The sequence below is a fragment of the Equus caballus genome, chromosome 14, assembly GCF_041296265.1.
Source record: "Equus caballus isolate H_3958 breed thoroughbred chromosome 14, TB-T2T, whole genome shotgun sequence".
Classification (NCBI taxonomy): domain Eukaryota; kingdom Metazoa; phylum Chordata; class Mammalia; order Perissodactyla; family Equidae; genus Equus; species Equus caballus.
In genome coordinates, this window is record NC_091697.1 from 84667062 (window position 1) to 84692473 (window position 25412).

A 25412-nucleotide genomic window follows, 5' to 3' on the forward strand; every position below is an offset into this window, starting at 1 on the left:
AAGCATAGTTTGTAGTCAGGTGGCAAAATCGAGGCAAGCAATAGTTCATTAACCCAGAAGACCCCAAGAACAGAAACTAGCTGCGTTTGTATTATTAATAGTAGTAGTAGTAAGTTAAACAGCAGAGTTTCAGAAACCATCACCCTAAAAAACTGAAATACTCAAAATCTCTGCTTATGGAAATTACGCAATTTCCACTCCCTCTCTTGACCATTCTTCCCCAGGACCATTGTTGAATTACAAATTTAAAGAAAACTGAAGTCCACCCTAAACCAAGCACTTACACCAAGACCAAGTGGCTGCAGACCTACTGAAATTATCCATTATACAAGACCCTCCACTCCCAAATATCTCTATCTTAATATTTACTTTGCATTTCTAGCTTGAAGGAATGAACCATCAAAGAAAATGTCTTGTACTTCCTTTCAAGTAATGACTTTTAAAAAGGATTTATTTCTGTCACCCTAATACACGTTTCTGAATTATCACGACTTTTAAGTTTGATTTTGGGATACTCCCAGAATTTGAAAATCTGCCTACCCAAACTTTCCAAGACGTAGAACGTGAGTCTTCTCATATTACTTCTCATTCAATAACCATGCTTCTCTCTCCTCTGTAGGCTCCTTCTTTTGTCTAAAACGTGTTTCTGTACAACTTTTCTTCAGTCTTTTTTTATCTCCCCATTTCCAGAGATCTTATCTATTCTGATGCTTTGTAAACTGGCAGATATATGGACATGTGGAGATAATAATAAAATTAAGGAATCTATTTATAGAAAAATGTGTACATTCATGTCATATTCATAGTGTAGGTTCTCTTTAAAACAGAGCTTATAGGAATTTTAAGGCAAATAGTCTATTGGCGCAAATGCCTGCAAGAAGCAGAGTGAGGAACCAGGGTGCTATAAACCAGGTGTTTGGGTCCCTCCAAAATTCACATATTGAAACTTGATCCCCAATGTGATAGCATTTGGAGGTGGGGCTTTTGGGAGGTCATGAAAGCGGAGCCATTGTGAATGAGATTAGAGCTCTTCCAGAAGAGACCCCAGAGAGCTCCCTCATCCTCTACACCATGTGATGGCACAGCAAGAAGATAGCTGTCTTTGAACCAAGAAGCAGGCCCTCATCTGACACCAAATCTGCTGGTGCTTTTGTCTTCGACTTTCCAGTTTCCGGAACTGTGAGAAATAAATGTTGTTTATAAGCCACCTAGCCTGTTATATTTGGTTACAGCAGGCTGAATGGACTAAGACATAGAGAAAGCATAACAGGAAAGGAGAGAAAACCTATATAAAGGTATGTTTTTAAATTGACTGCTTCTATGGATACTGAGTGCTCAATCTCACTTGGACTATCTGAGGAAATTTATGATAAGGATCTCAGGATTCAAGGGATGTAAAGAGGAAGCAATTACCCACCAGACCCTGTTCCCCACTGAGAGTTTTCCTATGAGTCATAAACTCCCTGAACTTCTGGGTTGCACATGTGAGTTCTGAGCTAGCTCCCACAGATGTCCCAAAGCATATGCCAAAGAACCCAAGCAGTACACGAGAAAGGCAATGCATAGTTGACTTGAGGTACAGTCTGCACCATATTGTTTGCTGCATCAGTGACTGGAATGGGAGGTGAGACAGAAAAGACATGGGGTAGTGGACAGGGTGTTTAATATAGTCCTTCTAGTGCACCACTTGAATAAGCTTGTGCCCTCCATTAATTCCAGTCCATAAGCAACTCTCCAAATTGTTAGATGGCTGTCAACTTTACAGAAGAGTTTATATAAAAGGGGTTAGTTTGGCAACTATAGTCCCACCATCTGTAAATCATCTCAAGTCACAACTGGTATTCATCATCTCCTTCTTTCTTAAGAGGCCCCTCACTTCAACTAGTGTGGGATTCTTGACTAAGAAGTGACTTAAATTTTCAAGGAGTCTGAGCACTTAGTTGAGTTGTCCCTGATCGACCTTAATTGCTCTAATTGTCTACTAACATTTATTTCTGGGCACTAAAGCACCAAGAGATACCAAGTGAATCTTCTGGGTCCCAGATATACTCGCTTCTTTCTCCATCGTATAGTATCAAATCTAACTCTGTCTTGATTAGTGTCAAATACTCCTGAAAGTATGATAACTCATTGCCTTGCCTATTGGCTCACTGGAATGAGCAGCCCAATCTGATGAGGTGGTAATCTTAGCTTCAAGTTCAGTGAGATCTTTATTGTGTCCCCTGGAAGAAACATTCCCCCATTAGAAATCAAGACTTATAATCTAACAGAGTCTAAATTGTGAGTGCAGGAAATACAAATTTCCAAAATGGATTGACAAGAATAATGGGAAGAGGAGCCAATGGTACTTTTATTACTTGGTTATGGGCCTGATATTCTAGATATTAGCGACCCAGCACCATATAATGGCCTTTAGTTTAATGGATATTATGCATCTTAAATGACAGCATACCACCTGCGTGGTGTCTTGGCTCTGAACTTGTCATTTTACTGAGCAGGTAAGAGGTCATTCTATTATTATAACAGGTTAGCCCTTTGTGGTGATAAAGTGTGTAGTGAGACAAATAGATTCCATGGTAATGGTAGTGCACCCATTGCCTCACCATGTTTGCTGTAAAATTGTTTTGTTAGTTTGAGGAAATTTGCAGGATCCATTCCAACGAATTAAGGATTTCTAAGAGACTGGATGGTAAGGTTGGAAGAAACACTGTGTGTAGGAAAGCAAATCCATATCCAGAATTATGTTAATTTTGGCAAGGTTAAGTTGCTGCTTCCTCCAGAGTTGAAAGGGTCTAATTTGAAAGGGTCCAAGAATTTCACCTCGTATCATTTCAACACGCCTCCAAATTGTTCAACTTGAGTTGGTACCATATTGAGGGCCCACATTGGTTTCTGTCACTGACAGGTTGTACATTCAGCAGTGACAATAGCTAATCTACCTTAGTGAGAGGGAACCCACACTACTAGGCCCATGCATAGCTCCATTTCAACCACCGGGGTCAACCTGTTCAAAGGTCCATTTTATCAACACTGTGCTGGCTGAGAAATGAGCTGATTGACATTGGCAGGATGGGCAATCTTGTCCACCTGGTGGTTGAACTTCTCTTCTGCGATAGAGGCTTTCTGTCTATGTTAGACTTTAATGTGAGACACACAATAATCCACAAACTTTGTGCCTTTTCTCAAATCCATCTACATATAATGCTCCAGATTTCCTTTTTTCTGTCTTCCTATCTTTGTCTGTCTAGGTCCCTATCCAAATAGTCAAACCATTTGCCACTTTGATACAAAGTGAATGACCAAGGATGCTACGCCCAGCTCTGCTCACTAGGAGGATTTCCTCTCACCACTGTCTTATAGGACTACACCTGGACTGAGCTGAATTACAGCAAGTGTACATTTTCAGCTTACATCAATTTATTAAGCTGACCCATCTGAGAACCAGACTTGAATTTGCCCTCTCCGTCACTTGGTCCTACGGAACCCCCTAGGAGGCCATAGGTGTGAGCTGAGGGATAAACAATGGTTTCATATAAGTAGTTGATATGTAATTCTGAACCACCTATTTGTGTAACTTATGTGTGCACCCTAGACTCTCATAGGCCTGATCCTCACTCAGTGAATTCAGATAGTAAACCAATGCCATATAACAGGTGTAGGGTTTCCCCTATAGTAATTTTAAGGACAATAGGATTGAGTGGCTATTACTAAGCACCATAACTGATGCCCTAGAAAAACATAATAAAAAGCTATCGCTAATTACAAGGCAGTTGAAAAGCCATATGAAAGATAAATAAAGAGACTCCCTGGGAGTTCACAGAGATACATTCTTCCTCTGAAGTGGGAAAGCAGAGAAAGCTGAGGACCAGGCCTAAAACTTAATCATCTGAATAGCCCAGCTCTGAAGCAGATAAAACTCTCAACCAAGGAAGCTTGTTTTATCAAAATCAGTGCCTTGATTGGGAAAAAGAAATCAAGGGCACATAGGTTGACTCCTTCCAAAATATTGAATTCCTAGATTTCCCTGAATCACTTTTAAAGTGTTCAGTGGCAGTATAGAGCCAATGACTATTGACTCAGAGAGCACAACTCAAGACATTCTTTCTTTGATAGACTGCAGGTGTTACGTAAGGTGGATATGTCTATGCAGGCAGGAGCTCAGGGCTACAGACAAAAAGACCTGGTCTAGTCCTTTCTCCCTCATTTATTTGCTGTGAAATCTGTGATTTTCAAGTTATCTGTTAACTGGAGAGAGTTATGATACCACATAGAGTCTGACACTTAGACATGCTAAGATATGATCATTGATAGAAAACAATTTTAATGGTGAGAAGAATTTGTAATGTACTATGCACTGAGGATGTTAGATATTAGAAATGTTGCAAAGGCATGACTTTCTCATAACAAATAAGTTATAGAAACTTTAACATATATATCAACATATATTCATAATAAAATAGAATATAGAACAATTGATTTTCCATGATAATTTTACCACATGTTTATATGATTAAATGATATGTAGTTTATTATGCATGGTTTAAGCTCAAGGAAAGTAGAATCATACGTTATGTATCATTTTAACACTAAATTTTTCTGTTAGCATGATATTTATGGGCTATATTGATGTTGATGCACATAGCACTATTTGGTTCACTTTCATTCCTATTTAGTGTTCTATTGTGTGAATGTACATTTCAAAGTCCTGTCGGAATACTCAGGTGAAAGAATAATTTTCAGACAAGATCCTGCCTGCAGCTTTCAAGATGCAAAACCAAAGTTTCTCTGCATGCGTCAAGATGTGCTCTGAGTGCACACTGCACACCTGTACGTCTCAGGTCAAAGAGTTCTGTTAATTACAGGTTAATCCTCCAGGAAAACATCTTCCTTACCACAAACATTTAATTTCATTCACTCCGAAGGAAACAGGGCATCTCAAGGAGAAGATGTACTTACTGTGCCGAGGACCCTGACTGTATTAAATGATGGCTATCACACATCTAAATATAGTTTTCTATTACTCTTCGCTTTTCAACCCTTTAATAACTTGTCTCTTTTTGTCTCTTTAATTGCATTTCTTGACACTAAACTTTATGAGCCAAACAGTATGTTTCAGCCATACTCAAGTTTTCCAGCACCATCCTTTTTTTTTACCCCCTCTGGTCTATTACTTTTAGCTAGAACACCCTTCCTGACCCCCTTCCCACTACATATTCTCTGGCTAGCATTTATTTAGCATTTGGGTCTCAGATCAAACATTAATCTACATTTCCCATATCAAAAGTGCCATCTCACTTTATCACTATCACTTATTTAGTTTTCTCTCTACTTTGCAAAACTGTTAACTGCTTGGGGACAGAGATTGCATTGTATCAGTCCTGTCTATTGTGGCTAAGGTGCCTCTCACAGTACCTGGCACATGGTAGGCCTGTGATATTTTTAGTTGGATAAATTATTTAATTACTGTTTTCCATTGATTCCTAGGTGCACATATTTTAATATTCTAACATCTCTAAAGTCAGAGTGCTATTTAGCATTGGTAATGTTTATAGATTAATTGAAAGATTTGTTTTGTTTGAATTTCACCTACAATTATAGAATCTTACAGTTGAGGATGTATTTAATTTTACAAAAAGATGGTAATTAACAATGAAAATGCTTGAAGTTTGAAATTATCTTCTCACTGTAGTGTTTGATATTTAATAAATAATAAGTATACAAATAATGTAAAAATGAGTTAATTATTAATCATCCGTTAGTGTTGACCTGATCCTTTCTGTCACATTTGTATTTTCAAGACAAGTTGCTTAACTATTTCTTTTAGGCAGTATTAGCTTGTTCTCATGCCGCAAATTGCTGCAAACCAAAATTTGCTCAGCAGAATCTCAAAATATCTTATTGAGAAGCATTATATATGTTAACCTGATCAGGTTATCTGCAAAGAAAGATCTTTGCAGCTTGAGAGAGTAATATAAGTTATCTCCAGCCAGGCAAGAAGTAAATTCTTTAGAGAACTTAACCCCAAAAATTTATAGTGTCCTTCCATATAGTATCAAAAATAGAAACACTATGATGCTACAATGTAGCAAAATAATTGTAAGAAAATAAATTAAATCTCCAAGATGGATTTATATTTTTAAAATCAATTATCAAATTCCTAAAATTGTGTCCTTTTCATGCTGATTATCTTCCTATTGAGTAACCTGGCACTGGCCATCACACTCAGACCACAAACACTCTGTGCTTTCTGTCTGAAGGGCTAGAAAGTGTTTCACCATGTGTTTAAATCTAAATTACTTTATTTTCAAGTACAAATTTAAAAAATTAGAAACAACCAACAAATGGTCTAGAATGCTTATCATTTCATCTGAAGGGGAGGTGTTGTGGACCCCTTTTGAGGCTGAAAAGTGCTTTTCCATATTGACCTTGTAGCTGTGCCAGGACACAGGTGCCCCTGGCCACGTCTTGTTCTAAAGTCAGACTCCAGGGCTCAGTGGGAAGGAAGTGCTGCTCTCTTTGTTCTGAGTTGTCACTGCCAAGCAAGTGCTTCCTCCCCTTGGTCACCAGACTTTCCTGAAGAATCAGACACCAGGTGTCCAGCCTGATTCTGGCTCTGGGAAGAAGGCCTGGACACATGGGCATTGGCTCCCACCCACTTTACTCCACCCTTGTTATCAGCCCACTGCACCAAGAAGCCTGTCTTGAGATTTTCAAGATGATCGTCAGTATGGGAAATACATGTAGGTCTTCTGGGTCCAATTTACTGGGTCTACATTGCTTTAATTCCAGTGCGCTTCATCAAACGTTCATGCTCCTGTAAGTCTTCACAATATGGACAATTATGTGACAAAGTACAATCAAACCCTTCCTCCTGACTCAGAAAGCTGAAGTCTTGGGGATTAACCTTGTTTTGAATTCATGTTCCAAAGGAGTAACTGACAAATGAATCTTGATGCTCAGATAACATTTATGTATCCAAGCAGTGGAAATTTAAGGGTGAAGTACCTACCTCCCCATCTCATTCAGACATAAAGTCAGACCTAACAGTGGCCCTCCATGACCTGCGGCACTGACCCCTCGCATACTACCATGTTCCTCTTCACGCTACTCCGGCCGCACTGGCCTCCTTGCTGCTCTTCTGAAGTGTCACTCTTTCTTCTGCCTCAGAGGCTTTACTCTACCATACGCTGTCCTTAGTGTTCCCTCCACTCCTGGATATCTCCATGACTCAGTCCATCTTTTGTTCTTTTCCCAAATGTCACGTTCTCAGTGGGCCTTTCCTAATTACATTATATTAAATTTATACCCATCTTCCTTTCCTGCTCTGTTTCCCCAACATTCATCACTATCTGTTATCTATGTTACTTACTTCTTACTTATGATCTACTTCCATTTACTAGAATGTTACCTTAAGAAGGCAGAAAGGCTAGTTTCTATTATTCATTGCTTTATTCTCAGCATTTACGCAGTCTCTGGCACATTGTAGATGCTCAAAAAACAGTTTTTGAAGAAAAGAAACATTTAAAAAATATGTACAGATTCAGGGTTACCATGATATTCACATCTGTAATTTTGATTGCCAATAAAGAGACTAACGTGGGAAAATATCCTATGTGTAATTCAACAAACCCGTTATTTATGACTAAAATTCATAATTTTGTATATTAGAATTCAGTGGAACATTGAGTATTCATTAAAAAAAGTATCTAAAGCTGTACATTTAAAAATGTTGAGCTCATCTTTCACATTTTCATAAATTTCTCACACCATAATCATAAATTAAATTCAAGCTATCATTCATTTACTTGCTCACTCTTTTAATAAAGGGTTATAAGATGCCTCCTCTGTGTCAAACATTCTCAACAACCTTGTGGTACCACTAGTCAATTTGGATTATCATGGGTCACCCTATAAAACAAAACAACAAACAGTAAATATAGACTTTGTGATGTCAGTTACAGAACTTCACCGCGCAAGTAAGACAAAATAGAGTTTGTTTTCCTTAAAAATGTCTAATTTTTCTTCATCCATGGTGTCAGATATGTTCCTCTAATTGTATCTAAGACATGGGAGTCTTCTAACTTTGTCTCATAGGCCTTCTCCTAAAGGACAGGGCACAGGTGTGTTGCTCAGATTGGAGGACAGGGTGCTCATTTCACACCAACTTACACACGTACTAAAACCTGTGCCCACACGGATGGTTTCGGCTTTTTTCTTTTCCAGCTTTAATTTTATTATTCTAGTTTATAAGTTTTCACTATTAAAAGATCTTTATATATTTTTCACTAATGTGGATAAAGTAAACTTTTTCAATCAGATCCAGTTATGAACATAATTTTCAGGAGCCAATTGAATTTAAGTTGGAGTGTGTCTTAGAATAGGAAAAAATTAAGTGAGAGGAGGAAAGAAAAATTTATTTTTCATTTTCTGAGAAATCTCTTTAACAATGCTTAGTTTCAGGGGAGCTCCAGGAGGTTTTAAGGGGAGATCTGCCAGTTTCAGGCGAGTGGAGAAGGTTAAATTTAATCAAGCTGTTCAGCCATCCCTGGCTGGATGCTAAGTGGTTCTGTGAATCATTAGAAAAGGAGGGCAGGCATAGGTAGGGGGTGCATTTTACTACAAGAGGTAAGTCCTAGATAAGCACATCTACATCGAAGATAAATTTGTTTCAGCAATTCACAGAAATCCTTAAAATGTTAAGCAGCACAGAATTTCATTGAGACTTTCATTCAGGGTTAATACATGGAAAAGTACTTACGCGAATCAGTTCTTCAGGCTTGCTTTGCCATTTGCACATGGAATTCATTCATAGCAAGGTGACTGTACAGTAACAGACGTAAAATGTAAAAGCTTCCATTCGGATAGATAGATATATGGCATTTTAATTACTACCAGCTAGATTGAGATGCTGCTCCAGTTCAGGGAGTTAAGAAATCAGTGGGATGCTGTTTACGTTCTCCAGAACATATGATGCAATCGTGTTTTTCTATTATCTATTGCTCTTGGAAGGTGATTAGTTCCAGGAGATATACAGTTTGTGGGAAAAAATTACAATGCCCCCACCTATTTCTAATTAAGATTAAGAGAATTCTTTGTCATGTTGAGTGTATTTAGGCATAAAATTACAATCATTTTGACATTAAATTCTCATTACTGTATTTCCCCAGTGTGATCTTTTTACAGATATTTGTGGAAACGCTGACTGACGACAATCTTCCCCTAAATGCCATTCCCTTGCCTACTTCTGCTTCTTGCCTCTGCTTTCATCCCTCCCAGCACCAACACCTGACCTCTTCTTTGTTATGAACTTTGCAATTCAGGCACAAAGGAACTAAAAACAAAGAGAAGCATAAAATTATTTCCCCACTGGTTTACGTAAGAAGAAAAACTCAAGACAGGAAACAAGTGGGAAAATCACTCTTGTACTAATCAGGTTTCTGAGAGCCCATTTCAGGGCTCATGAGGCTGCAATGACAGTAGGAAAAGGCGTTTGCCCTGCCGAGTGCTGAGGAGCCTGGCTGGTATTCCTCAGCTGCTCTGGGCAGTGTCCCCGCCGCGGGAAGGGACAAAAGGACCCAGTGGTATAAACCCGCCCAGCCTCCAGCCTGCAGTTCGGGTACCCGCTGAAGCCTGTAGGCGCTGCAGTCACCTCTTGAACAGCTGAGGCCAGCCTGCTAACAATGTCCTGAGAACTTGCTCCTGTCTGCTGCACACAATGCCCCTGAACTTCGCTTTCCAGAAAAGCTGACAGGCACAACCTTGGACAATGGAGCCTAAAAGGAAGCATGCGGGCTTCATTGTCTCTTTTAAAAGTCCCTTCTGAAGGAAGTCAGTCCACAATCTCATTGTAGCTCCCTCTAGGACCAGACTGCAAGGTCAGCACTGCAAAGGAGCCCTGCGCTGGAGACGTGAGAAAAAGATAAGAATATTTGACTTCAAACCTCCTGGCGATTTTCATTAAAAGATAAATCTACCTCCATCTATTTTGAGCCTTGGTTTTTATAACGTAATAATAAAAGGGGCAGTGTGAAAAAGATTTCATTTCATCTACCACATTTTTCCTACTGCTGGTTCTCAGTCTCTAATGCATTTAGCAAGTTTAAAGGCAATTGCAGAGTGTGCAGCATATGGTAGTTTGCAGCCAGGTGAAGTATTGCTCAATCCAGTTAGAAAATTCAAGATCTCACTCTCCCAAAGAGAGCTCCCCTGTTCATTTCTGAGGAGACAGCAAAAGTCAACTTGCTCTCCATCTGAGTCCCTTCATGTGAAGTGACAACATGGTCAAGGGCTGCATTGTATGAAAACACAATAAGCAGCAGAATGTCACCTATCACTTCAAAGCTATACTTCAGTGCCCCTGAGAGTCTTAGTTTCAGGGGAGCTCCAGGAGGTTTTAAGGGGAGATCTGCCAGTTTCAGGCGAGTGGAGAAGGTTAAATTTAATCAAGCTGTTCAGCCATCCCTGGCTGGATGCTAAGTGGTTCTGTGAATCATTAGAAAAGGAGGGCAGGCATAGGTAGGGGGTGCATTTTACTACAAGAGGTAAGTCCTAGATAAGCACATCTACATCGAAGATAAATTTGTTTCAGCAATTCACAGAAATCCTTAAAATGTTAAGCAGCACAGAGGGATCCCGAAGAGGTGGCTCAGTGAGGTAAAGCTGCCTTCAGGAGGTGCTTAGCCATGCTTAGGGACAGAGCATTCCTTGAAGGAGCTCCTCTGCTGCGTAGAATCAGATCAGAAAGGACACAATTGCACAGGAAGGGTGTGATTCTGCTGGGATAATCCATAGGCCGCACATTTCCGGGGACAGCACATAAAACCTGACACCATTTAAATATTAATTTGTTCCTAATATTTTAAAAGATGTTAATATGCAGGTAATATGATTTTTGATTAAAATTGGTGTGCAATGAAACTTTGGATTCCAATTAAGTAAATATTTGTTGTGATGATGATGGCATCAAGATCACTAAAATATGAGTAGCCTCAAAGGCTAGGATTAACATTGTGTTTCAAGTCTGAGGGACCTAGTTACCTTGTCATTTCTGTCTACACAATTTAATTTTCCTCTGCTTTCCATGAATCTTGAATTATTTCTTCTTTCTGCTTTTCTTCCGTTATGACTCCAGTAGCCAAAAGCAAAATAGATTTTTCTTGGGTGCCCATTTATTCATGAAGTTCTTATTAAGGTTTAAATAATAAGCCTATTAGAAGCTTATTACTTTTAAGAGGACAGATTTTTCTCTGAACAGCCACTCCTGGAGGGAGCTGTTGCTAGGCTCTTGTGTCCCAGGCCACAGGCAAGGAGCCTCAGTGCTCTTCCCTTAAAGCTATGGCAGGAAGTCAGGCCATCGCCAGCCACTACTACCTGGCAGTGACAGACCAAATCAAATTGAAAGCTAATACCAAACTTTAAAAATTTTAATTTGCAGAAGTCTATCTTTGCACTGAGAAGACTCTCAAAATTAGAAGGTTATATTCTTCTTTTTTAATCAAATCTTAATCAATTTTGGACTTGTTGAATATCAACCACACATGAGGGGTCCTGTGTAAGTCACTAAATACAGGTGAGCTGCAATCCTCATCTCTTCTCCCACTGTCTACTCTCCTCTCTTCTCATGGCTTCGGTGGCCTCCCTATACCAATATCTCTCAGCTGATCTTTCAGCCCAGACTTATCTCCCCACCTCCAGACTCAGACAACAACTGCTTATTGGCAAGTGTAACACACTAAAAGCTAAACATTTCCCCCCATTTCTACCCATTTTTTTCTTATGATGTTTCCTGTCTTAACAAGTGGCATCATCATCCATCCAAGTACTAAAGCCAAAATGTAGTCATCTATTTTCTTCATTCCCTACACATAATCAAATGTTGTTGGTTATAACTCTAAACACCTCTTGAATACATAGATTTCTCTCCAATCCTTTGCCGTTATAGTCTGAGATATTCTCATCTTTCACCTACAGGATCAACTACAGGATCCTTTGTCTGGTCTCCCTGACCCTACTACTCCATTCTCACACAGGGGCAGATCCAAAGACAAAGCTGATTTTCTACTCCTTATTTATAATGCCGTCAATCTTCTGACATAATTCAAGACTCCTTAACCTGCTTGGCAAAACCCTCCATTATCTGTTCCCAAGTAACTTTTCCATCTCAGTTTGTTCCCTCTTCTAGAAATCCATACACAAATTTCTAAGATTAATTCCTAAACAGAGCCAAACTCACTCTCACCTCCACATCCTATTCATTCTCTTTCTACTCTCAGTCCCCTATCTCTTTAACATCTTCTTGCTCGTCACTCAAAACTCGGTCTAAACATCATCTTGTTGCGGCACTTTCTATCTCCTCCCAGATTACATTATAAACCCCCAGGGGTTTTTGAGATAATGATAGGCAATTAACACAAAACCCACCACTCTGTGTGAAAACCATACACAAATAGAACTTTTAAATCATCTGCAAGCTATTTTTTTAAGACAATAAAAAGAACATAATTTCTTTCCATTTAGTGAAAGCTTACTCTGTGCTATGTGTCCTGCTAAGAGCTTTCTGTAAATGACTTTATTTAGTCTTTAGTATTAATGTCACCTCATCTTACTGATGAGGAATCTGAGGTTACATGAGTGAAGAGTGAAGCAGGAACTCAATGTCAGGAAATTTGACTCCTAAGGTCACACTCACTCATGAGTTAGCTGTGCTCACTCTATAGGCCTCACTTACACAGTAGCCTCAAAACAGGAAAGGACAGTAGTTGGGGCTGGAAAAGTCAGAGGTCACTCAGAGGGAGGAAGGACTGTCGGTGGTTGAGAGTCTGTAAAAGACCATAGATGACGGTTTCAGAAGATCCCCTGAAACACTGTGTTTTATGCTGGAGACAGGCTAAAATCTGACATATCAGCACTGTGTTCCTAGGTCCTCATGTTGTGCTGGGTACATAATTGACAAGTATTTGTTAAGTGAGTGAATGCAGTGATGGTCCGTCTCTCAAGAACTTTCTACTTTAGGTGGAAATATGAAAGATTGGAAGCACGATAGAAGTATCATATTAGTAACACTAATATGTTAGAGAAAAGACTGACCATTGAGGGAAGTGGTATTGTAGACAAGGATGAATTTTGAGTCACATAATCCAGGTTTCAAAGTCCTGCTCTGTTACCAAATAGTTAGATGACTTTGGGTATATCATTTCTCTTTTGAGCCTTAGATCCCACATCTGTGAAATGTGTGTAATCAAAGCACAGAGCTTGCCATCATATTTCTACTTTAAAATCTAAAATAAAATCCAAGGGTTGGTGGGAATCATGGGACAGTTTGAAGAAAAAGTGAACTATAAGCTGAGATTTTAAGAATGGATAAAATTTCAGATAAATGAAGAGAATGGAAATGAGGCTTGATTCTAGTTGCAGTAAAGAAAACAGAGTAGAGAAGAAAAAGTGCTTATGTGCAGAAAACAGGAGGTTATGGTGGTAGCATGGGGAAAGACAATGGTAGCTGTGATTAAATCAACAATGATGATTGGACTGTGTTGTATATGGGGCTGAGTCAAAGATAATTCCCATGTTTCTGGTTTGTGAAACAAGATGGAGGGTGATACAATTCATTGAGGAAAGAACACCAGAAAAGGATCAGATTGAGAGAGTGGTAAATCCAGAGCTTTTTGGGTGATAAGTTGAATTGCTATAGATTTTTTTGATTTTAAGATGGAACTAGTAAGGAGTCAGTTGAATACATTGAATGAATTGATCTGTAGCCTAGAGGTTTCAATTAGAGAGGGCATTGGTGTTAAGGAGGAGAGTCTGAAATTGGAACTGGAACCATAAGAGAGGTCTGTTGCTAAGGAAATGGGTTAAGAAATTTTCAACTTAGTAGTCTAATTTGAAACCATGAGAGTATATGAAAAATATGAGGGGGAAAGTGTAGAAAGAGACCAGAATCTTGGCAGAGGCCCCATTTATGTAGCAGAATGGGGAAGAGGAGCTGTAACAGGAAATGAAGAAGGTATGAGTCATGGGAGAAACAAGTACAACTTCACAGGGATTGAAGGAAGAAAGTTTTAAGAAAGGGCCTGTGATCGGTTACAAGAACCACAGAGAAACTAAAGAGACGAGATATATCCCATGAAACTGGCAATTTTATCATGACTGAAGGTGGTGATGGAGGCTAGAGTCAATTTGCTAGGAATTTGTAAAGTCTATAGATATTTCTTAAAACATTTACTGACCGTTTTCTGAAGGATCTAAAATCTTTCTAATAATCAATATTTCTATATCTCTGGGTTCAACATGAGAATATCAGAAAAATAAAATATTCTCTTTTTAATTTTGCCATTATAATGTTTATGTGAAAATGTTATAAACATACATGATATTAGTGATAGATGTGAACAATTCTCTGAGTTACATCAAGATTAGTATCTGCATTCCCAGCTGGATATTCTAAACCCACGGAGATATCAAGTGACTTGTCATAATTGTTCCAGTAAATCAGAGACAAAATGGGCCTATCATTTTATATGAATAGCACTTGGAATGCCTTCCAATTTGCCTAAAGAAGCTTTTTATTTTCAGTGCATTTTTCCACAGTTTATTTTTAAACAAATTGAAGCAAAGAAAAATTGTGATTTGTTAAGTATAACCACATGCAAAAATTTCTTCCAAACTTATTAAAAGAATTCTTCTCTCCCTTAAATCAATGCTGACATAGGATTCAACAGGGATACAGACTTCCATTTTGTATTCTAGTATGATGTGACTCAGAACAAACGCTTCTTCATTCAGCATCTTCTGTATATGAGTCTTATATTTCACACATATAAATGGTTATATACAACCACATGTATATATACCTGTATATATATAAACATGGTTCGCTTATATATGCATATATAAACATATATACATAAAATGTATATACATGTGTGTATATAAAATTATATTCAAGTAGAGGTTTTTTTAAAAATAACTTAAGCCATAGGATAGAGTTGTGATAGGGAAAAGACTGTATTTTTTTACTTAGGTCATTCCATCTTCAAAAATAGGGTGACATAAGTATGAATATGAAAAGAAAATATGTCACATGAGTTGACGAATTTCCTCATCACTATGCTTATCTCTGAATGGATTGTAACCTAACCAAAAGAAAAGCAGACTTCCACCCTGGAAATGTTTGCAGCACGTTAGAAAAGCAAAGCTCAGTTTAAAAAGAATTCTCTTCGAATTTAGAGAATGTTTTAAACAGTAAGCATGACCACTCTCATACGCATTTGTAAGTAAACATCAAACTCACAGGCTTCAGCACCCTTCGGCCTGTGCCTTAGCCCACAGTGTCATTCTGCATGCCTCAGGGAACACGCAGAAGTCATCCTACTGGAGAAGTAACTGGAACTGAAAGCCTGTTCGTTGCTATGAGGTCAAGCGCTTGACTCCTGGTTCTAGTAAGAATGTTACCCTTGTTATCACTCATTAGCAAATTTTAAGACCAATCAATAAAATATAATATGTTTGTTGCAAAAATTCAGCAGTTTTTATACTGGATTTTCTTGGATCATCTTCACCTTCCAGTCCTCTGAAATCTCCTATGTACCTCATTCCTCTGAATCTCAGTAATTTGTTGTTACACTATCTGTCTTGGATACTCCTTTTTCCATCTTCCTTTCCTTTGCAAACAACTGTTATCCTGAACCCTCACCACATCACATATACATCTTTTAAAATTTGCTTACCTGTGCCCAATATATCTTTCTCGGAAACTTCCCTCATCGTGCCTTATATCTAAGAGGAAAAGTAGCAGTTGTTACATGCTATCAAGTCAGCTCCAACTCCTGGCGACTCTACGAATGAGTGGTGTCCACACTGTCCCATCCTCAACGGCCCTACTCAGCTCCTGTAGACTCATGCCTGTGACTTCCTTTATGGAGTCAGTCCATCTCATTTTGCTCTTCCTCTTTTCCTGCTGCCTTCTACTTTTCCCAGCATTATTGTCTTTTCCAAAGAATCCTGCCTTCTCGTGATATGCCCAAAGTGGGACAGCCTCAGTCTTATCGTTTTTGCCTCCAGCAATAATTAGGCTTAATTTGCTCTAGGACCCACTTGCTTATCTTTCTGGCAGTCCAGGTTATCCATAGAGATCCCTTCCAATGCCATATGTTATATGAATCCATTTTTTTTTCTGTTAGCCTTCCTTACTGGCCAGCTTTCACATCTACACATAGTAATTGGGCATATGAGGGTGTGGATAACCTCAGCCTTAGTCTCTAACTACACTCCCTTGCACTTGATGATCTTTCCTAATTCCTTCATTGTTGCCCTTCCAAGTGTCAGTCTTCTCTTGATTTCTTGGCTGCAGTCTCCATTTAAATTGATGACTGAACCAAGGTAGACAAAATCTTTAACAATTTCAGTGTCTTCCTTGTCCATGTTAAAGCTAGGTAGATCCGTGGTCATGATGTTTTTTGTAGATTGGCACCTGAGCTAACAACTGTTGCCAATTTTCTTCTTCTTTTTTTTTTTCTTCTTCTCCCCTACTGCACAGTTGTATATTGTAGTTGTGAGTGACTCTGGTTGTGCTATGTGGCACGCCACCTCAGCATGACCTGACAAGCTGTGCCATGTCCACTACCAGGATCCGAACCAGAGAAACCCTGGGCTGCCAAAGCAGAGCGTGTGATGTTAACCACTCGGCCACCAGGCTGGCCCCTGTGGTCATAATTCTTGTCTTCTTGATGTTCAAATGTAGTCCTGCTTTGGCACTTTCTTCTTTCACTTTCAGCAGAAATTGTTTCAAGTCATTGCTGCTTTCTGCCAGTAAGATGGCATCATCTGCATATCTTAGATTGTTGATATTTCTTTCACTCGTTTTCCTTCCTCCTTCTTCTGAGTCTAGCCCAGTTTTTTGTATGATATGCTCTATGTACAGATTAAAGAGATAGGGAGATAAAAATCCCTGCTTGTCCGCCACCTTTGCCTGTAGGAAACCATTCTGTCTCTGCATATTCTGTCCCAACAGTGGCTCCTTGTCCACATTGCAGGTTACGCATCAGGACAATCAAGTGCCGAGGTCCGCCCATTTCTTTCAGAGTAGCCCAGAGCTTTTCATGATCCACGCAGTCAAAACCTTTACTGTAGTCTATAAAACAGGCTAACTTTCCTCTGAAATTCTTTGGAGCACTCCAATAGCCAGCGAAAAATTGCAATTAGATCTCATGAGCCTCTCCCTTTTTGAAATCCACCCTGGACATCAGGCATTTCTTGCTCCATATAAGGTAAAACCCTGTGTTGCAGCACCTTGAGCATCACTTTACTTAGCATGGGAAATTAGAGCATGGTCCTATAGTTACTGTACTCCTTGGCATCTCCTTTCTTGGAGATTGAGACATATACTGAGTGTTTCTAGTCTGTAGGCCATTGTTTTATTTTCCGTGTTTGTTAGTGTATTCTTGTTAGGATTTTGACAGATTCAGTCTCTGTGGCTTCAAATAATTCTTCTAATACCCCATCTACCCCTGGTAACTTATTTCTTCCCAGTATTTTCAGGGCAGCTTTCACTTCCCTTTCTAGAATTGTGGTTCCTCCTCATAGGAATCTTCTTCAAAGGAATCTATCATCCTTTTGTCTCTTCTGTATAGATCTTCAGAATACTGTTTCCCCCTTTCCTTTACTTTCCCCATCAGATCAGATGATGTGCTTCCCTGTTTGTCACCCAGCATTCCTAGTCTAGTTTTAAATTTCCCTTTGATTTCTTGAATCTTCTGGAAGAAACTTCTTGTTCCTCCATTTTATTGTTTTCTTCTATCTCTTTGATTGGTTATTATAGTAGTTCTGTTTATCTCTACATGATAGTGGCTGAAAAACAGTGTTCAGGATTCTAACCCTACTTTTGTCACTTTTTACTTTCACTTCTCACCTGTCCTTAACAATTTTTGGTGTTTCTTCTGTCATCCATTTTGATTTTTCTTTTCTTTTTACTTCAGGCATTTTCCGTTCACATTCTTCTTTAATAATATTTCTGGTTTCAGTACATTGTTCTGGTTCTTGGTCAATTAAGTTTAACAATGTAAACCTGTTTTTTACGTGGACTTTAAATTCATCTGGAATGTTGTTTACCTTATATTTTGTCATGACAATTCTTTTAGTGCTCTTCTTCAGCTTTATTCTGATATTTGATATGAACAGTTCATGGTCTGTACCACAATCTGCTCCTGGTCTTGTTTTGGCAGAGAAAATATAGCTTCTCCATCTCCTGCTTCCAATTACATAGTCTATTTCATTTCTATATTGGCCATCTGGTGACATCTATGTATACAGTTGTCTGTTCAGTTGCTTGAAGCATGTTTCTGCAATGGACAGATTGCTGGCTTTGCAGAAATTCATGAGCCAGTCTCCTGCTTCGTTTCTGACCCCTAGTTCAAATTTTCCAGTGATGTTTGATTTCGCTCTATTTCCTACCTCTGTGTTCCAGTCACCTATAGTTATCAGCATGTCTTCTTTTGGTGTATGATCAATTTCTTCTTGGATACTTGTGTAAAATCTTTCAATCTCATCTTCTTCAGCACCTATAGTTGGAGCACAGACTTGGATGATGGTTGTGTTAGGTTTTCTCAGAAGTCTGATTGATGTAATTTGGTCAGACCTTGCACGAGAGCCCCTAACTCCCTGTGCTATGTCTTGCCTGATATAGAGCCGCTCCATTTCTTCTGAGTTTGTCATTTCCAGAGTAGAACACTTTGTAGTTGTCTGACTGAATGCATCCCATTCCAGTTCATTTTAGTTTGCTAACACCAAGCACTGTGATATTTAAACTTTCTACTTCTCGCTTTACAATTTCCAGTTCACCTTGGCTCGTGCTTCTGACATTTCGCATTTCAATTGTTTATGTGGTACAGCATCAGACGTTTCTTTCACCATTGAACACTTCAGCTACGAGACGTCCTTCCGGCTTCAGTCTAGTTGCATCATTAGCAACAGTGCTGTTCGTACTTGTTCTTTTCTCTTCTCCAGTAACTGGTGCCTTCCTACCCGGACTGTCATCTTCTAGCACTATCTCAAACTTCATTTTGGACTGTCTCATCATTGGGTTTTCAAGGTTAAAAAAAAAGTTTAAAAGAAAGAGAAAGAGACAAAAAAGGAAAATACAGCAGTGTTATACCCTTGCTTTCTGCTGCAAAATGAGTGGGTCCAAACCACACGTGCTTGGGCCCCTGGTGTTGGAATCACCAAATGCCTACGAAATGTAGGTGCCACTGCAGGTCAAAGGAGCAGGCCATAACATGAAACATAAAAAGAATCTTTTCAGCTGTTCCACCTTTTTGTAGTAAAATGTTCTAATACTGATTTCTAACATATTCTTGCAAACACAAAAGAAATGCCTTGGTACAAATTGCTTCTTTTCCAACAGCAGAATTCACAACCACTAAACTGGAACTTGAGGAGTCACTGTCCCCTCTTTGGCTCCATCCCCTCACTCCCACCCTGAGCTCAGAAGGCCAGGCTAATACTGCCTGACCGGCAAGCTCTGAGAACAGAAGTGAATTATTCAACATATTTCATCAAGGCCATTTAAAAAAAATTTCTACTGTGGGGTCAGTGTAGTTCAAGGTTGGGGAAGATGCTTTTACGCTAGTTTCCAATTTTGTCTCCATGTACTTAGTACTCTTTAAACTGTATGAGATATAAAGTGTAGGAGGAATAAGAAGAAATTATATTTTACACAGATGGCAATAAATGTAAAAGTACCATCACTCCAAGAGGTGTTCCTGGCATTAATGGATCCTAAAAAGGTCTGGACACCTTTGTAAATGATGGAGCCATAAATGGGAATGAAGACAATGTGTGAGTGTTGTACTGTATCTTTAAGTTTGACCTAGTCAAGCAAGCATATTCTCTATGGCATGACCCTCACAATCCCTCTTGACAGCAGGACATTGAGCGAGATGGTAGATGCAAATGGCCCTTCGTTGGCTACCCACTGTCTCTGCAATGCCTTGGTGAAAATAGAGTTGCCAAGGCACTTCGGGAGAGTTAATTCCATCCTGATCAAATTTTACAGGTCTGTGATTCAAATTATTCCACGTTGTCAGCTGCAAGACTTCATCAGGAATGAATTTGTTCTGCTTGGAATCCTTAGTTAGTATTCGAGAAAGACCTCTGTGATTAGCCAAATCAAAACCTTTCAGCGGCAGCAGCAGCCACGTTCAGACGGAATCTCTGCAGCTGACTTTTCTAACAAAACATTATCTTCTCTTTAATCAAGGGCTAAAACACATGATTTTCTTCCTCACTTTCAGTAAATAATTGAACTGTGAGCTAAACGCAGAATCTGGAGGAGCTAGGAGCCGCACTCCGTCCTGCCTCCCCAGGTGAGTGAGGTGCCTCTTCTCCAGTGCCTCGTGGTCCTCTCTACTCAGCTGGGCACTTAGAATGTCAGAAGTGAGGCCCTCAGAATCCCTTTGCCAAGGGAAGCAGTTGAACCCAGGCAACTGTAATTTGCATGAAAAATCCCAACAGGAGCACAGCAGGGAAGTCTCTGCCTGACCAAACAAAGGCACTTCTACCCCACTTAACAGCTAGAATCTGCTTTAGGGGGCCCTGCTTATTGCAGGAAGCTTATTTCCCAGAGCCTCCAACAGCCATAGCTTCCCTCCACCATGGAAAGCACTGGGCACGTTTCCCTAGGTCTTGATGGAGATTCTAAATACCATCTTGCAGTTGCCTCGGCCTTTTTTTTTTTTTTTAAGCTCATTGACTGGCATCTCTCCTAGCTTAAGCATGCATACAAGTAGAAAATTCTGATTTCTTGTTTCATGCATGGTTAGCTGTTTATTGTTATCATTTGCTGGTCGGCTAAGCTCTTTGATGACTTTAGAAAGCAAGTAAGTACCTCCAGTTTACAGCTGAGCACCTTGGCTGGCAGGGAGCTGTGCTGGATTTGAGCTTATTTGGAAGTCTGGTGTTTGTTCATGGTTTTGTGATACTCTTCCTTCTGCTTCAAAAACAGCAATTAATCAAACATCTGACCAGTCCTCCAGGATTGCTTTGGAAGATCTAGTTGCCCAGAATCACCTGCCACTCAGCCCCAAAAAGACCACCATTCACTAATATTGCAGGAGATGCTTTTTGGTGATGATCCGTGTAGCAGCTCTACTCATAACATTTTTTCCCTAAATATTCATATTCTTTGACTGTTTTTTTTGGTGACAAATAGCACCAGTTAACTAGATGTCAAAGGTGAAGTCTTTGACCATCAGAAAGAATAATAATGATGAGTTAACAAGTGTCGTCTATTCATTTTTCTTATTAATCTTTTAATAACCATGATGGATAGGTGCAACTATCATTATATTATTAATGAGGAAGCAAAGCACAAAGAGATTAAAATACAGCTGGGAAGAGTGCGTTATTTGCAGAATTTTTTCCCTCCTGTTACTTCCACCTAATCTTCCAAACGAAATAGTGAGTTCATCATCACATGATGGGATTTGAGGAAAAGAAAGAAACAGCCAGTCTCTGGTTTTTGTGTATCCTTAAACCTAAGTTTAGTAATACAATGTTTGAGGAAAATATCACATTATAAATTGTACCTTTGAGGGAAAAATATCAAATTAGGGAAGAGGAGGATGCCATACCTTCCAGACTAGAGAAAAATTCTTCCAGTTTAGATGTCTAGATGTAGGTGGGGGAGTGAGAAATGAAGAAAAAAAAGATGAAAGTGATCCTGAATTGAGGATCTTGTTTCCTCTAAAAAGACCTCAGGAAATGTTAATTGGTAACAATCCTGTGCTGTACATGGCACCGTGAATAGCCTTGGTGGGATCCTCACAACAGAAGTGGCAGGCAAAGATGACTCTGGAAGTTAAATTTGAATGAGGAGATGGATGGTTTTGCATGAACGAGACATATGTTAGATGCTCATTACATATTTGTGGAACTAGTGATGACAATTTGGAGGGAAAGTAACTTTTAATCTAGAAATATTGAATGTGTGGTGACAGTAGGGCATCCAGGATGAGACATCTAGAAAGCAAATTGGAATTGTAGTGCTGGGAAGTAGGAGAGATCTGGACTAGGGACATAGTTTAAGAGTTAAGCGTAAAGATGCGGTGGTTAAAGCCATAAGTGTGACCACTGAAAACACATTTAATATAAGCAGGAGGCATGTTCCAGTCATTTTTGAATTCCAAATTCTTAAACAATATCTGGGCTTTACTGATTGGACTCGTTGGACAAATGTATGAAAAGAACAGAGAGAGAGGAGAGGAAATGAAATCAGATAAGTGGGGAAAAGAACCAGCAGCATAATCTGGTTAAAGATGAAAGAAATTAAAGCCTTTCAAAAGGATTGAAATCTCATTGAATATGAGAATATCTTTTTAAATTAAAGGAGATAGATTATTTTAGAGATTTCAAACCTGGCTGTGTACTCTCATCACTTGGGGAATTTAAAAAAAATGATAAAAGAAAAGAACACCTGGTTAGACCACTGAAATCTAAATCTCTTGCAGTGGGGATACAGATATCAGGATTTTTAAAAAATTGCTCCTCATTTGACTCTATGGTTCAGCCAGAGTCAAGAGCCACTGGATTAGATGATCTTTAGGATCTCTGACATCAGGAACGTTCTAACTTCTAGCAAATTTTTAAGTACTTGCTATATTAAAAAAAAAATACATTTTTTACCTTGACTTTGCCAAACCTTCTCAGTCTATATCTTGTTTAAATGCATCATTATGCTCGCAGTATCCACAATCATTTTTGACCTTTGTTCCTCACTCCATATATCCCACCAGATCCCATGTCACTGATTCTGGCAATTTGTCCCTTCCTTTATGTTTTCCTGGCCACAGCTGTGATGTGATTCTACTCCACACATTCTCCTGCTATGGTGTTAATCATTTGTTAAATGAACTCTTTAACTTGAATTTGTTGCCTCTGCAAGCTATTACTTTCTTGGCCACCAAGTTGACCTTCCCAAACACAGGCCAGATTGTGCTCTACCGGGCTTAGAAACCTGTTGTGGATTCCTAGTACTTAAATGATAGAGCCCATACTCTAGATTTGTGTCCAAAGTCCTACATGAACTAACTTCAACCTCACCTTCCAGCCTCAACTCCTGCTACCTCCTCCCTGGCTCTCAGCGTCCTAACCTCCGGAAGACTCTATGCTCCTCTCATCGTATGCATTAACTCCTGTAGGTCTCCAAGTTTTCTTCTTTCCTTTACCTATCAAAATCTGAGCTTTTCAAAAAGAATTGGCTCAAAATCACTTTCAGGAATCTTTTCCCTCTCCTAGTCAGAATTAATTCTTCCTTTTGTTCTGCTCTCCTGTCACATAGCTTCTATATTACAGCACTTAATACACGATGTCTTACTTTATGGTTAATTGCTCTAAACTTCTTTCTCCCACACTAGATTCTGATCCCTTAGAGGCCAGCTGTCAAGTCTTAGTATCTTCATATCCCACATCTTATCTAGCATCGTGCTTTATAAAGAGTAAGTACTTAATATAGATTTATTGCTCTGACATGAACTGAATTCACTAGAATTATGCTAAAAGAAATTTTACATAAAAGTTAAGAAAAAGAAATATGTCCTCAGAATCTAGTAAACACTTTTCCGTAAGAAGTGTGCATGGAACTTTAGTACAACTAATAAGATTCCGTTTCAATTTTAAATACATTGTTTCACAATTGTGACATCTAATAAGCAAATCTATGGTTTTTTTATTTGACGCTATTTATCTGTGAAACAAGAAGCAATTAAAAAATAGTCCTGAGAGAGAGGGTAGTTCATCTAGCAAAATTGCCTTTGTTCTTTCGGGATTTAAGGTAAATTGTATTTATGCAGTAATCAGTTTGGATTTATCCCATCTCTTTGTTAGCTAATGGATTCCTCTTTCTATTTAATAATTATGGTAAAAACTTTCTGAATAACTGTGGGCTTAAAAAAATTTTTTTAAATGACAGCTCTTAAGGCCTTTCTTGTTTTCCTTTTTTATAAAATGAAAGTCAAAATTGCTCCCATTTTGTCACCTAGGTTGTACCATGCATTAAGAAAACATTCTACCAGAAAAAAATAGCAAATGACTTTCCTAGCCACATGCTTTCTGCTTAACTAATGACCCGTGTAGAGGAGCCCTAATCAGTTCTTGCTTCCCTCAGCTTATAGATGATATAATGCATGGATGGAAGCCATAGTTATAGCATTCATTTTTTATTTTTCCAATGATTTACAGAAAATCACCTTTCTAACTTGTCTGCAAAAATACTTTATTAATGAGGCTCTCCAAAGCCAAATTATAATCTATATTAAGGAAAAAGTCAAACAATGTCTATTATTTTTCCCTCTGTATTAGAAAGAGTTTCTTTTCTGGTTTGCTGATTTCTTTGTTATTTTGTCCAAGGACACCCATGCTGTTTGACTACAATAACTAAAAAGTAACTTAGAGTTACTGCCTGTGAATTAATATGTACCTCTTTTGGTGAATCAAATATTCGAACATATGCTGCCATTTCAGAACACAGAAATGTATTTTTTTAATGGAATTATAACTGATAATAGCAAATCATACAGGGTTTTTGTTGGAGGTGGTAGCAGAGAGGAATCTTGAAATGCCATAATGTCTTGTCAGAGAAGGCTTTATTTTTCTATAGCTAAATGCTGCAAACCAGAGACTATTGAAAGGCTATATAAATAATCACACTTGCTCATAAACTTATTCCTATAAAAGTCTAAATTTTTATATTAAGCAAAATTATGTGACATCCATCACGTGTGTTTGTGTTTTTTGGGGAGAGGGGGTTGTTTGTTGTGTGCTTGTCTACTATTGCCCTAGGAAGCTACCAAAATAAAAGTTGTATCAAACACATTTCTCCTAGTCTGTTTAAAGTCTGCTCCCATATCTGTTTTTCCTATGTATTTGCCTATTTCTGAACAAATTCATTAACAGTCTCTCCACCCCATCAAAGAACACTTTTCATGATCATCCTAATGTACAACAGCACTCTTTCTCTATCACATTGCCTTGCTTTATTTTTCTTCTTACAACTTATCATTAACTGACATTATATTATGTAGTTTTAAATTTATTTGCTTATTATTTATTCTCCACCAGAAGGTAAGTTATATGGGAGCAGGACTTTCATCAGTCATGCTCACACCGGATCCCCTGTACCCAGAACAGTGCCTGATATGGCACAGGTGCTTGCTCTTTAAGTGTATATGGGGATTTGAGTGAATGAACACTATGTATTATTTTTAACACCAGAAAAAAAAACAGCCACAAATTCAACTAATCTGGTAAGCTCTAGAAAGTTTCAACCTTTAAAAAGAAAATTTCCAATAGTCCAAGAAAACATTAACAAGTAAGCAACATTTTACTATTAGAGATGGTAATAAGGATTATGCAAAACTTTT